Source organism: Protopterus annectens, chromosome 8.part0, assembly GCF_019279795.1.
Source record: "Protopterus annectens isolate FY-2018-M chromosome 8.part0, PAN1.0, whole genome shotgun sequence".
NCBI lineage: Eukaryota > Metazoa > Chordata > Ceratodontiformes > Protopteridae > Protopterus > Protopterus annectens.
The window spans coordinates 1,849,130,183-1,849,145,266 of NC_056741.1; the positions used below are offsets into that span (position 1 = coordinate 1,849,130,183).

The window sequence follows — 15,084 nt, forward strand, 5'->3', positions numbered from 1 at the left end:
TCTATAAGTGATTTATTGAAGTTTATCCTATTTAGTTTATCCTATTTATTGAAGCACACTTGATTTTATACACATTTTAGCCTGATGAAGCCGAATAGGTATGACTCTGTTAAGTGTTTTCGTGCTTTACAGGTATCTTAGCTGTGGCTCTGATTTACCTAATTTCTCATTATTTTGTTTTTTGGGATCATTAATTTTACTGCGTGCAGCATTTTGGTCTTTTGCGTTGTAACTCTGCCTTACCTGATAGGACCAAAGCAAGATCCTCAAGGAAGAACGAACCTGCCTGGTGGACATCAGCCATTAACAGGCTATACAATAAGAGGAAGAAACCATTATCTAAGAGTAGGAAGTTATGGTCTCGACCCTGAAAGCACTCCCTTCTCAAGTTAACTAGGCAAATAAGGCATCTTGTAAAGTCCTCTAAAGCTACTTATAAATCCAAATTAGCATCCCTAACTAAGGAAAACCATAAGGCATTCTATAGCTATATCCAAAACCTCAAAAAAAAAAAACAGATTTGTGCAGAACTTGTGGTTAATGGTACTACATATACAGAACTGGTGCATTTAGCCAACCTGCTGGATGACAGGTTCAGTGCAAACTTAACTCCCCTGTTCCCGCCACAAGTAACACAAAGTATTCCTACCACCTGTCCCCCTCTTCCAAGGATCAAGTCTTAAACTCCCTCTCCATAGCCAAAAACACAGCCTCTGAGGGATCAGACAACATCCCAGGCTGCGTTCTCAATGGATTAAAACAGGAATTAGCAGCACCACTGGGTACTTTGTTCAACCACAGCCTTAGCACAGGTTTCATCCCTGCTGAATGGAGAACAACAATCATTATCCCTTTGTATAAAGGAGATGCATCTATGGAACCTGGGAACTATAGACTCATAAGCCTAACCAGCATTATGTGCAAGGCCATAGAAACTATCACCATGGACCTCATCAGCAAACAGAGATAATCTACAAATACTCGACCTTACCCAGTCTGGCTTCATCAAAGGGAAATCATGCCTGTTAAACATGGTTGATTTCTTCAAGACAGTCACCAAAGCCTTTGGCAAATGTAAAACTGTGCATACTGCCTACCTGTACTAGCCGAGGCCTTTGACACCATCCCCCACTCAGGCATTATTGATACACTCACCCAGCTGGGTATCAACCCATTTATTGTCAGTTGGGTTGCAAACTGGCTCACCAATAGAAATCATGCAGTCAAAATAGGAGACTCTACCTCCTCCAGCAGAAAAGTAACTAGTGTTGTATCACAGGGGTCTGTTCTGGGGGACCCTCCTATTCAGAATATGCTTCTCTGAAGTGCAGGCAATAACTGAAGGTCTGTGGCTGACAAAGTTTGCCAATGACTGCAAACTAGGAGTGGTCATTCAGTCCCCTAATAATGTCTGTATCTTGCAAGCAGGAATTGCACAGGCTAATGACTGGTGCCAAAGTCATGGACTTACACTCAGTGAAAAATAATGCATTATCATCCCCTTTGGCAAGGGTGATGTTCCTGCAAACTACTCTATAAGTAGCAATACCTTAAGCATGCAATCAGTGATAAGAGGGCATGCAGGTTGATAGCAACCTTATCTTTGATCACCATGTCTCCACAGTAGTAAGAAGAGCATTCTATGTTCCTCACCTCTTAAGTAAGGGCATTGCCTCTTGAAAAAAGAAGGTTAAATCCCACCTATACTCTTCCCTCATCAGGCCAATAATATAGTATAATGCTTCTTTTGCTATGCACCTCTCTAAGCACTTGCAGCAACTGAAGAGAGCAAAAGGGTTTCTTACAAAGAAAAATCAAGGTCTTCAACACATGTCATATGCAGACAGACTGAAATCACTGTCTCTTTACATTGTGGCATACAAACTGCTCAGAGGTGACCTGTGCTGTGCATATAAGGTAATATTTGACCCTGCCTTAATGGAAATGTTACACATTCGAAAGTCAAATGTTACACGTGTAATATGCTCAAGGGACCTTAACCTGGTATATGACATCAATAGAACTTACTGGAAGGACAGATTTATCTCACAGAGGTTACCTCATCTCTGGAACAGACTTCCAATCCATGTTAAGCAGAGCACCTCCTTGACCCTATTTAAGTGTAATTTGGATGATTGGATGGGAAGCTGTAAAATTCACCCTGGGGTTCCACCTGTGTCCCTCTTATGGTATGGTTAATAAGTGTTGATTTAGTGTCTTTCTGTAAAAGACACTCTTGGGAACAACAGTTAACTTGGCTAGGCTTGTAAGGGCCCTAGGTCCAGTAACCAAGTAACCTCCTATGATCCTTTGTTTGCTGATAAGTATAATACAATTGTCGAGATTCTGGGTCTTGTCCTTGTCACTCATTTTGGCATATGAGAGCTATGAGTCCCCACACAATATGTCATAACTTCAACAGTGCATCTTAGTGGAGGCAAGTAGATCCTACATGGATCAGAAGTCTGTGGGTTAGGTCTGGTCTAAACTTTCTTAAAAATAGCTGTACTCTTAAACTTCAGAAAGCTGTTTAAACATGGTCTCAAAGAAATCACAGAGTAACAAAGAAAATAAGGCTTCTCTTAGCACTTGTAGGACCAAAAACTGATATCTCCCAATAGCAGTCCAAAAATGGCAAACAATTAAAGGTTGCATTTAATAATAAAAATAAATAATTTGTCTGCATTTGGGCCACACTTCTACACTTTGTTGTCCTGTTGATCTATTACTTCCCTCAGCAACAGGTTTGCATTTCATGTCAGTTCAGTGGAATATTCCTGCAACAAATCCCCAGTGTTGTGCTTCGGTGGTGGCAGCAACATGAAGCTCCACGCTACTACTGCAAAAAAAAAAAAAAAAGACAGAGCTCCCCACCGATAAATATGATGTACTAGAGATGCGAGTATGTGATTGTAGGTTGGAAATATCTGATGCAACTTTGCACAGGTTCCCATATGCATGCCTAGTATTGACTTTGAGGTAACTCCTTTCTCTGCATTTTAAATAGGACTGAAACATTTTTTCAAGATGCACAATGTTTTCAGCTGGACTTCCACAGTTATAACAATAATACCGTACTGAAAGATTTCTCACTGAAATCCTACTATAACATAAAGTTATAAAAGGAGAGTGAGGGAGGGAAGTTGGCTTAATGGTTAAGGTGTTTACCTCACAGACACAAGGTACAGGTTTTGATTCTCACCTTTAAAAGAGAAATTGGTTAGGCATAAAATGGCCTGCGAGGGCAAATAGGGTAGTACTTTCCTATGAACCCATGAATCTCAGTGCTTCATGTGACTTGCTAATAGAGCCCTTTGTACAAAGCTCATAGAATTTATTCAAACCTATGTTCTTCCTTGGTACTTGACTACAGTTGATTGCTTTTGAGGTAGGCATAAATGGCTGATGCACCTCAGATAATATTAAAGTGCCACCCTGAGTCTTGCCAACCATGTGTGTGCCCCTTTGCAATAGAAGCTGGACAGTCCTGCTGTAGATTAAAGGATCCTCAAAGGTCACCTCTCCAATGAGGATGGTACTGAAAAGAGTAAACAAAGCAAGCTCTGTGAAGGACCTTCCCAACACACCACACAGACACACTAAAACACATCACAAGGGCTAACCACTCTCTTATTCTCCTAAGGGTAAAACTGCTTTTAATGCTTAAGTGACATGGGTTGAGTCTGTCCTAAGAGTTCCAACAGATCAGACTCCAAATTGTGATAAAGAATACTAAGACTAGATGGGTCAGACAGTGGCCAGTCTCCATACTGAATCTAAAAGGATGACTCTCCCTATTCACCCAGATAGGAGACCTGTCTTTCTCCAGAATAAGCCTGCATGGATGTCTGGATTTCAACACAGAGGCTGACAGAGATATCATTGCCAATGATGTGTCAGGTGGCCTATGACAGAGGGATGCAAGACAACACTTGGCCTTTCTCTAAGGGAAAAAATACAGCCTCCTGTTTTTTTTTCTGGAAGAACAGACAGTCAAAAGATGAGGCAATAGCTCCTTTATCAGAGAGGGATCCAGCTTGCTTTTGAGGACATCCTTAAGCAAAATCAGAGAGTTTCTGGACTGATAGAACTTTCCTAATACTCAAAGAAACATGATCCAAGCCATGTTATTCTGTTCAGGCACACCCAGTCTTGCTTTTCAAGTCACACAATCCTCAGATTCCAAACTACATGGTGTTACAAGGGAGCTCACCTGAACAGCTGCAGACATTCCTCAATCCCAGAATCTGAGGGCATCTTACAACTTTCCTATTGCCAAGTCCACCGGGAAGGACCATAGAGTGGAGTTATGACATCTCTTAGTCACAACATGCATAGAAATATACCCTCTTGCATCATCTGTCTAAAGCTCTAGACTACTTTTTTATTTATTCATTAGTTAGGTAAGTGAATTGATCATCTTAGACTCTTTTCGGCCACAGCCTAGCCCCATAAGGACAAGTGTAACTGCAATATATATATATATATATATATATATATATATATATATATATATATATATGTGTGTGTGTGTGTGTGTGTGTGTGTGTATAATTTAGAGTAGCTTATCAACCAGAATGTTTGCTTTGGGCAGAGGAAGTATCTCCATGTAGACACAGGGAATGCATGTAAATTCCACAGACAGGGGCTGAAGAGCAGGAATAAACTTAAAACCCTGAAGCTTTAAGGCAGAGATCTGAACTACTTAGCCTCAGTCCTGCTCTTGGCTCCTTGTCTAGTGGTGGTGGGGGGGGATTGAGGTACCTGGAACCACAAGAGGCCCACATTGACCACAGTCATTCTAAGGGGATCCAGTGTCTGTCTGCCTGGGATGACATGATAGACAAGCCTCGCTGTTTCTCCAGAGATGCTTTGCAACTGTCATCCCTAGGCTTTCGAATACTGGCCAAGGCTCTTGCCGTCCCCATAGTGCCTTTTTTAGGCAAGGCTCAAAGGACAAACCAACCACTGTAACCAGCACAGGTAACCAAAAGCTAAGGGTAATTTTACTGAATGTCATAAGTCTCAACCTCAAAATGCACGCACTCGAGGCACTCCTCAGTATGGAGAAAATCGATGTTTGTGCAGTGACGGAAACCTGGTTCAAGGCTCCAGAGAGCACCCCAGCACTACCAGGTTACAATTCATATAAAACCTTCCAGCCTCAGTCACAGCACAAAGGGCGGAGGTGTATCCATATTCATCAAGGATACCCACATCTCCAGGTTAGTGGTGCAGCATGATGCCCCAGAGATCATCCATGCACAACTATCAGCAGGCAAAACCACATTTCAAGTCATAGCCTGTTATAGATCACCCACCATGTCCCAAGATGCTCACTCAGCATTCCTTGAGGCATTGGAAAATATGAAGGTCCTACCCAACACCATAAATTTGGGTGATTTCAACTACCCTGGTATAGACTGGGCGAACTACCAAAGTTCTAACTCCTATGCCCAGTGGTTCATAGAATTTATAAATTTAAATGCCCCTGTACAACTGGTATGTTCTCCCATTAGAGGGGACAACATATTGGATTTAATCATCACAAATATGGGTGCCCATTGTACCACACCCGTTATCACTCCCTCTCTGGTCAGATCAGACCACAAACTGACATCCTCACCTCTCCACCTCCCCCAGTCAAAGAAACCATTGTAAAAAACCTTTCCAAAGCAAACTTCAAGCTACTTACGTCATAAGTGGAAAGCTTCACTATTCCCTTGCAGAAGGATAATGATATCCAGGATGCAGAATCCTACACCAAGGCACTTTATATACATCTTCAGGATTGCATGAATTGTGCTATCCCAAATAAAACCTAGACTCCTTCTTCAAGCAAGAAGAAACCAGTCTGGTGGACCCTGGCCATAAGCAAACTATACGATAAAAGGAAGAGACTTATACAAAAAAAGGCCAAATCTCAAGTAGAAAAATCTTCCCTGATCAGCTTTAGTAAGAAATTGAGGGCCCTCATCAAGTCAACTAAATTCACTTTCGAAAAGAAAGTTGCCAAGGATGCCAAGGATAACCATAAGGCCTTCTATGGCTACGTCAAAAACCTAAATGGCAATGCACAGGTCTGCTCTGAGCTAGTACAAAATGGAACAAAATACACTGACCTCACTGACATTGCCAGCATCTTGGCCACAGGTTCAGTGCAAATCCCCCCCCCCCCCACCACCTACATGGCCTATTACTATTCCAGGGGATTGTGTAACTCCAATTATTACTAATACGTTGGTTAATAAGGCTCTATCTAAAGCTAAAAATACTGCCTCCATGGGACCAGATGGTGTCCTGGGCTGTGTCATACACGAGCTCCAAAATGAATTAACCCTGCATCTGAATAATCTGTTCAGTCTCAGCCTCTCAACAGGATATGTGCCCATAGAATGGCGCACAGCAACGGTGGTTCCGCTGCACAAGGGTGGGCCCACAACTGACCCTGGGAACTACTGACCAATAAGCCTGACCAGTCTGATCTGTACGGCAATGGAGCGAATCATTATGGAACTCATAAATGGAAAGATTGGGAACCTCCAAACACTTGACCCCACACAGTTCGGCTTCGTCAAGGGCAGATCATGCCTCCTGAACCCGGTGGACTTCTTTGAGACAGTTACTCAGGCTATAGATAAGGGAAAGGAGGTACACACTACTTACCTTGATCTTGCTAAAGCATTTGACATCATTCCCCATTCGGATATTATTGATAAACTCACCAACCTGGGCATAAACCCTTATGTCACAAGATGGATCGCAAAATGGCTCTCAGACAGATCCCACAAAGTAAGAGTAGCGGGATCTATGTCCGAATCCAGGCCAGTAATGAGCAGTGTGCCTCAGGGCTCTGTCCTGGGGCCCCTCCTGTTTGGCATATACTTCTCTGAAGTACAGGCAAACACTGAAGGGCTGTGGCTGACCAAGTTTGTGGACGACTGCAAACTGGGTGCTATAATAGAGTCTCCGGCTGACATGGATATCCTCCAGAAGGGCCTTAATGAGACTGATGCATGGTGTCAAAGCCATGGTCTCAAGCTAAATGCTAAAAAATGCGTAGTAATCCCCTTTGGAAAAAACAGAATACCTGCGAACTACCACATAGGAGGTAACCCCCTGAAATCTGAAATAGTGATAAGGGATCTAGGGACCCAAGTAGATAGTCAGCTTTCCTTTGATAACCATGTTGCCAAGGTGGTTAGAAAATCCTTCTATGTGATCCATCTGATCACAAAAGGTTTCGCATCAAGATCTAAGGATGTAATGGTGCCCCTCTACTCTTCCCTCATCAGACCCATTATTGAGTACAATGCACCAATTGATATGTACCTGGCTAGGCATCGCCAGCAGCTGGAGAGACCACAGAGGTACCTCACTAAGAGGATTACTGGTCTCAAACAGTTGCCCTATGCAGCACGATTGAAAAAACTAAGGCTTTTCTCTGTTGCATACCACCTTCTCAGAGGCGATCTCTGTCTAACATACAGAGCCATGTCCAACCCAGAACTGTTGAACATGCTCCATCTTAGCAAAACCAAATCCACTCCAGCTACACGCTCTAGGGATATAAACCTCAGCACAACAATGAATAGAACATGCTGGAGGGATAGATTCCCTTCACAAAGACTTCCTTTGCTATGGAACAAGGTCCCGATCTACATAAGACGGAGGCCCTCACTATCACTCTTCAAAAGGAACCTTGATGAGTGGATGGGTAACAGAAAGTTCACACCAGGGATCATACCAACAGCTTTACTAGATAGGGGCCAAGGGTACTAGCTGCTAGATCAAGGGCCTAGGGAACTAACCAAAGGGGTGACGAATACTGCACAATGTGGCTGGGCTAATATATGCCTTCAGGCAGATAGCCCAGTATCTACATATGAACCTATGAACCTATGATCACTAGAGTCAGACTAAGTTTATTTAGACAATATTTCATTGCATCTGGCCAGAGGCCTATAGTGCACATCTGCTTCTTTGGGAAACACTGGCAATGTGAGGTTCCTTTGGGGCTTCCAAAATATCATCTTTAAATACTGGATCCAAGGGGCATAGCCACAGAGAGGTTTCTTGCTCAACAGGATCCTGAAAGTGAAAATGAAGGCTGAGGCAAGATAGACACCAAGAACCATAAGGAATCCACAAAGGAAAGGCCAAGGAAGGGAGTAAGGAATAGAAGAACTCAGTGTCTTTACTTTGCTCAAAGACAGTGGCATCCTGTCACTTCTAACCACTGATAATCTCTATTCCAGAAAGGATGAGGAGACCATACAAGACATAGACTTACATCTAAACGGCCTCAACCAGTTCTTCAAGTAGTAGTGCTTATTGAAGAAACTTCACCTTTCCCTTTGAACTTCAGGAAAGCCCATCTTTCTAGTCCAGTAAGGAACCTCCATCTGAAATCTGATATATAATTTTGTAAATTAAAATAAAATTTCAAAAACAAAGGGCATTTGAATCAGGAACATTGATGATTTGAACATGGGGAGTTGGATAATGACTGGTGAGCACGGGGAACAAGAATGCTTGAAAATGTGGAGTTAATAGGTTAATATACCTTTAACTTTGTGTTCCTAGGCTATACTAGGAACATGTTGACTGGTTCTTACAATCATGTGATTGCCTTTCATACTTGTGTATTTGGATGTCTCTTGATACTTGTTTCTTATCTGAAGAAGTTTGCTGATCCTGCAAACGAAAAGTGCTTAATAATGAATTGCTTCAACCCACTGCAAGGACTTCTCCGTTTTTTTGTTATTCCAGTTTGTTTCTGTGATATTTTTTAACCAAACCAAGCCTAGGCCAAGTCCCCCAGTTGTCATAGAGTACTTGTCTGGTCGAGTGACTTGCTCAGAATCACACAGCAGGCAAATGGTGACTAAAGGAATCAAACCATGTGCAACAGAAGTGAACTCGCTAACAGCTCATAACTTCAAGCCTCTGATTTAGCTGCCACACAATGATTATATTCTGCTTTAATTTCACTGAGAAAATATGACATCCAGTTTTGGTTTTGTGACATCTGAATCAAGTGTATACATAAGTATCCCTAGCCCCCACTGCCTGTGTGCATCCTGTATTTTACTTTTAATGTATTATGCATGAGTAGTGTACCTAATAAGTAGTACTTGGGTATTAATGCTTGACATGATCAGCACTGTAACGCACCACTGACATTTGCATAGTAGCATGCTGCATCTCAAACAGGAGGTTATGGTCAGCTGTACTTCTCACCTTTGTCCATCCTGCAGCATTCTCACAACAGACAACATACAGTGTGGGGATTGCTGGGTGCATAGCCCTCCTACATGTAGTATTGGAGGTTTGCCTCCTACTTAAAATATATGTGCATTTGTTTTCACTACAGTCTGCTGCTCGATACATAAGCCAAATACCAGTGCTCTGTTGATAACAGATAGTGATATCACTTTATGCATGTGTTGCTTATGCAAGCTCTTTGGAAATTGTTTTGTTGTATGCTGTAATTCTTCACATTCCTGCACGCAGTTCAAGGTTCATCATAAATTAATACAGCCAGCAGAGGCCCTACTGTGCTTTTTAATCCCTGGGTATTTTTTTTTATAGAATATAAAAAGTGAGACCATGTACAAGCTATAGTGCCCCTTTTTATACAAACTCTATTAGGTGCAGTAGACCTGCTATAATTAATTTCTAGTTTGTCTTTTTCCACATTAGTGCTAGTACTCAACTCAGATTTTGTCTGTTGTGAAGGCACCATCACTCATCTTCATATTGGTATCTGTGCATCCTGCTACCAGTTTTTCAAACTGCTGTAATTTTTTATGATAGATTTCCTTTCCGTCCTCCATTCTCTCTTTTCCCACACAGGTGGGGAAAACAAAGCATTAGCAGCCTGTTCGGCAGCTATCATATGTTTCAGCCTCCTCCTGCTGTGGATTCCAGAAGGACTTCACAGTAGCCATTCTAGAATCAGATTATCCCTGCTGTTTATGTTTGTACTACAGTTCATTCATAATTGTCTCACTTACTGCACAGGCATATTTATATATTTGCCTGATGCCCTTTATCTCTAAAGTTTACTTTTTTTTTAATTTTACATATAGCTTCTAATGAAATACACATTGTGTGTCATACCTACGCATTTATACAGCATTAGCTAAGCAGCTTTTTACAGTATCCTCTACTTGTTCTGTGTTAAGATGGCAAAAACATTAAATGATGTAGGATCAGTTATCATATACCATATTACAACTGTGTTATAATCAGGACCCAGTAAAGTAAGGTCATACATTTAATCAAGAAACATCTGATGACTGTAAACTAACTCAAAATGTAACTGTTTTAAATAGATTTGTTTGATCACAGTCCTCCTGCTTTTTAGAAGTCTCAAAATCTAATGCAAGTTCATTGCTCACCCTTTGTATATATATATATATATATATATATATATATATATATATATATATATATATATATATATATATATGATATATATATTCAGGTATTTTGACAGAAACAAGTTAATTAAATTAATATGTTTATACTATTAAATGTGCTAGTATCCATTGTTTTTTGCAACATATGTTGCTCAAATGGTATGTTTTGTTCAAAAATATTTTATTAATTGTCTTGTCAAATAAATGAATAACTCTGAAGTTACATGGCAGAACTGTATGTTTAAAATTATTATACAAAAGGCAAGTAAAAAATGTCTGATATTTAAAAATGTCTTAAGCTTTTGATATTTTTATACTTAGCAAAAAGCATCTGAAGAATTATTTTCTTACTGAAATACCAGTATCTTCCTAAAGGAAAATGATAACATTGTACACTAAGCGTAAAACTTGCTCAATAGATGGAAAATCCACAAAATGAATGATGCTTCACATAAATACATTCCATTAAAAGCCTTGCTCATAGTTAGCAAAATGAGAACCATAGAGTATTAAAGCTATCAACTGTCAACAATCTGATTCCTGTAGCACAGGGTCTGATTCCATTAGCATCTATCTGCCCGTTGTGTGACCCCGAGCATGTCACTTATCCAGATGGTGCTTTCTAGAAATTGGGCTAGATTCCTTGTTGGTCTCCTGGACAGCAAGCCTAGTTCCTAGCTCTGAACCTAATCTGACAAAGAAATAAGCTTGAACCAGATTCATCAAGCATTTGTGCCTTGTGCAAAGATCACTTTGGAGTTTTGCAAACTAGGCAGAGTGTACCTGGATTTCCACCACCAAGTAACCAGTATAAAAGTAAAGTGATCAGTAAAGAGGGTGTGCAGTATACAAATACAGTTTCCACCAACATAGGTGTCATCTGTGTATCGAATGACCAGCTTTGTTTGGGGGGGGGAGCATACAGGACATAAAACAGAATCATGGAGAATGGTCTGTAATCATCAGAGGACTCCTCATGGCTCAGAGAGGAGCCACATGGATAGTTTTACAGACTGACTAAAAACTGGTATAGTGGTAAGAGAGTCGTCATTCACCAACATCCTGTCTGCTTTTCTGAGCAAACATTATGGTCAGGGATGTACACACACTTGTGAAGAGTTATGCAGCATGATATCTGTATGGATCCCCAAGAATCTGTAAATGAGATGCATATTTGCAATTTGGGTTGTACATTGTAAAATAGCATGATTCGGCATAATGAGAAACCCACAAGGCTGAAATGTGTTATATCTAACCACAAGCAAGCTGCACTAATTTCCTGCAGTGAAACTTTGTCAGACTTAGTAATTTCACATTGTAGCATTTGTTAAGAACTAACTACCGCTTAACATTTATTTATTTATTTGCAGTTTGTTAACCAGGAACGTCCACTGGGCCATTGTTGAACCCATTTTCAGTGGAGGCCTGGGGAGAAAAGCTCCTCAGTACAATAAAAGAACAATCAAAAATTATGCACATTGGCCGCATAGCATTTTTTAACAAAATTGTAGAACAAAGTTGAAATCATATTCAGTACAAAGAAAATTATATTCATTGATAGTCCAGCATTATCTAACAATATTGGAATACAAAGTAGAAAGCACATTTTGTAGTTCAGTGGCTGGACAGTATTGCATAGTGGATTTATAGATAAAAACACAGCATAGAAAGTAGGGAGAGAGTATGTCATTAGAGATAGATATTCAGGGGGGAGTTCAGCAACAGTTCCAAGTAGAAGATAGGTAAGTGTAGAGAGACGTTTTGAAGTGGGTAGGTTTTTGGATTGTTCTGATAGGTAATGGAAGAGTATTCCGATACTTGGCATAGGAATAAGAGAATAAAAGTTGGCCAGGGGGCAGGTTAGGTTTGTGAAACTGAAGAAGTTGCTGATTCTCAGATCTAATGGGCCTATTTTAAAGGTAGAAAGTGAAGATAGAACTAAGAGTCAGACAATCATAGGGGTTAAAGATAAGTTTGTGAGCAGTAGTAAGTTGCAGATAGTTGAGGTAGTTTGGAAGTTCCGGAAATTTTATTATAACAAATTTTGAGCTTGGCTTTTAGAGAGGTTTGGAGGTTGGTAAGTAGAGGGGTGCCATACATTAGGGAAGGGAGTAAGTAGAGGCAAGTGCTTGTTTGTAAGAGGGGGTAAGGAACTGTGTGCATATAGAGCCTTCTAAGGTTCTGTGCATTTTTTTTATGTTTTGTTGCAGGTGAATATCAATTTTAGTTGTTATTCTATGGTTACTCCCAGATGTTTTTGTGTAGTTGAGAATTTCTATTGGTGATTTAGATTGGGAGTAGACATTAAACATGGATTTGCCCAACTGGTTTGACTTTTTGGGGGTGAAAAGCATGATCTTGGATTAATTAGGGTTAAGGGCTAGGTGGTTTTTAAGCATCCAGTATTCAGTGGTAGAGGGCTGTTTGGGTTTTGAGTTGGAGTTTAGAAATAGAGTCAGCTGCACAGAAGATGGTAGAGTTGTCTGCATATTGGATAAGGGCCCGATTAGTAATGGATGTGTGGATATTGTTAATGAAAATATTGAATAAGTGGGGACCAAGTATGGAGCCTTGAAGAACTCCAGTAGAGATGTGAAGATATGAAGAAAAAGTGTTTTGCCATTTGACAACCTGTTGTCTGTTTTGCAGATAGCTTGAGAACCAGTGGAGAATGATGGGTAGAGTCCAAATTTGGAGAGTTGTGATAGGAGCGAAGGGTGGGGAAGTTGTAGTGCTGCGGCCAGGTCTAAACCCATGTTGTGTGGAAGACAGGAGGTAGTTCTGAACTAGATAGGGCATTAGCTGAAGGTGAATGCACTTTCCCAAGATCTTAGATTCAGGGGACAGGATAGCAATATGTCAAAAGTTGGCGATCTCATAGTTTTTGCCACCTTTATGAAGAGGGAGAATGAAGGCTTTCTTCCATAATTTGAGCACATAAAATTTGTGGTTGGATCTGTTGAGTAGGATACTTATAGGGAAAGAAATGGCTTCAGCTGCAATTTTTAGAAATGTTGGGAGTAAATTGACAGGAGGATTAGAACAGGGTTTGAGCTTAACGAGTAGTCTTTTAATTGTGGTAGAAATGGGATTGATAGTGATCTTGGGAGTATAATGGTGGTAGAGTCAGGGGTGGTGGTGGTGTTTATAGAGATGGGGAAGGTAGGGGAGGTTTTTGGTGATGCAGTGTCACTTAAGCTGTCCTTGCTATGAGGGAAGCTAGCGATAATGTTGGCTATTGAGTTTATAAATAATGAGTTTAAGAGAGAGACAATTTCATGAGAAGGTTTGTCAGGGTGAGGGCAAGGATTGTTTTTTGTGCCAGGGTTCAGGAGAAATTAGATGGAATTCCTGATTTTTTGGGCTTTGTTTGTTGTTAGACTGCAGTTTTGTTTAGTAAACTTTTTTGTCATTATGCACCAGCTTTCTTACTTGATTTCGGGGCTGTTTAAAGTGTGTCAGGGTGTCCTGATTTTTGTTAGTTTGGTAATGTTTCCAGGTTTTATCTCTAAGGTACATCAAATTTTTGTGGGCTTGGTTAGCCAAGGGGCATAATTGGTTTTGATCCATTTCATGCAAAGTCATGCAAGGCTATTTAGTGTGTCCAGGAATATAGTATTGAAATAATCTACAGCACTGTTTAGTGGAAGAGTTTTTAATATGTGCCAGCTGATATTTTGAAGCCTATCAGTAAAGTTTAGATGGTTGACATCAGTTAGGTTCCTTGTCTATTCATACTGGTGTTAATTTTGGATGGTTGAGGGTGAGTGGTGGATGTAGGCAGGGAGCTGGTCACTCAGTGTTTCTGGAAGCGTGCCTGCTTCAGATATTTTATTAGAGTGGGAGATGAGAATCCAGTCTAGGGTGGATCCTGAGGTGTATTCCTTGTTAAATCTGGAAGGGGTGTTTATGAGCTGGGTAAAGCTGCATAGATTAATATTAAAGGTATAGCAGTTGGAGTTCAGGTTTATCCAATTGATAATTACATTGCCTAGGATAACAGTTTTGTTTTAATGTTAGTAGAGATCTGGCTAGAATTTCTTCTAATAGAGGGATATTCTTTTCTGGAGGTATGTAGAGAGCTATGATACAAAGATTTTTGTAGTTATTGACCTTTAGGAGAATGGTGGTAATTTTTGCATTTGCTGGCTGTGGGTGATGCAGGTATGAAAACTGGAGATTCTGTTGCAAATACTTTGAATATTTATAGTTACCATGTGAATTGATTTGAGTGAATTAGTTCCAAATGGAGGTGTGGGGATATTAGTTGCAGTAGGGACTGGGTTGGGGTGTATGCTCCTGATAAAGGCAGAGTAGTGCAGGTAAATAAATAAGATAAAGGCTCTTGTTTTGTAGGAGTTTTGGAGTTGTGTTGCTGAATGGATTTATTTGCTAGTGCAGCCTGTTGGGGCTTTGAGGATCCTATTTATGAGAGGGGCAATTTTTGAAGCCACATGTACTAGAAGACTGAGTTTATTAGATAATGGTTAGGAGATATGTAGGTAAGCTTGTAACATATGTTGGTTGTAAGGTGGAGGTGGTGCATTGATGAGGTGAGAAGGAGATGGGGTTCAGGGCAGTTAGATGCAGTAGTGGACAGAAGAGTATGGAAAGACGTGATAGGATTAGAAGGTGTGTATTGAGTGACTGCATTGTA

General features: G+C 40.5%; 1 protein-coding gene across 2 annotated transcripts in view; it reads left to right on the top strand.

Moving 5' to 3' along the window:
- The window catches only part of SMPD3 (sphingomyelin phosphodiesterase 3), a 1,377,949-nt gene that overhangs the window by 1,159,511 nt on the left and 203,354 nt on the right, over positions 1–15,084 (top strand). The window lies entirely within an intron of this gene.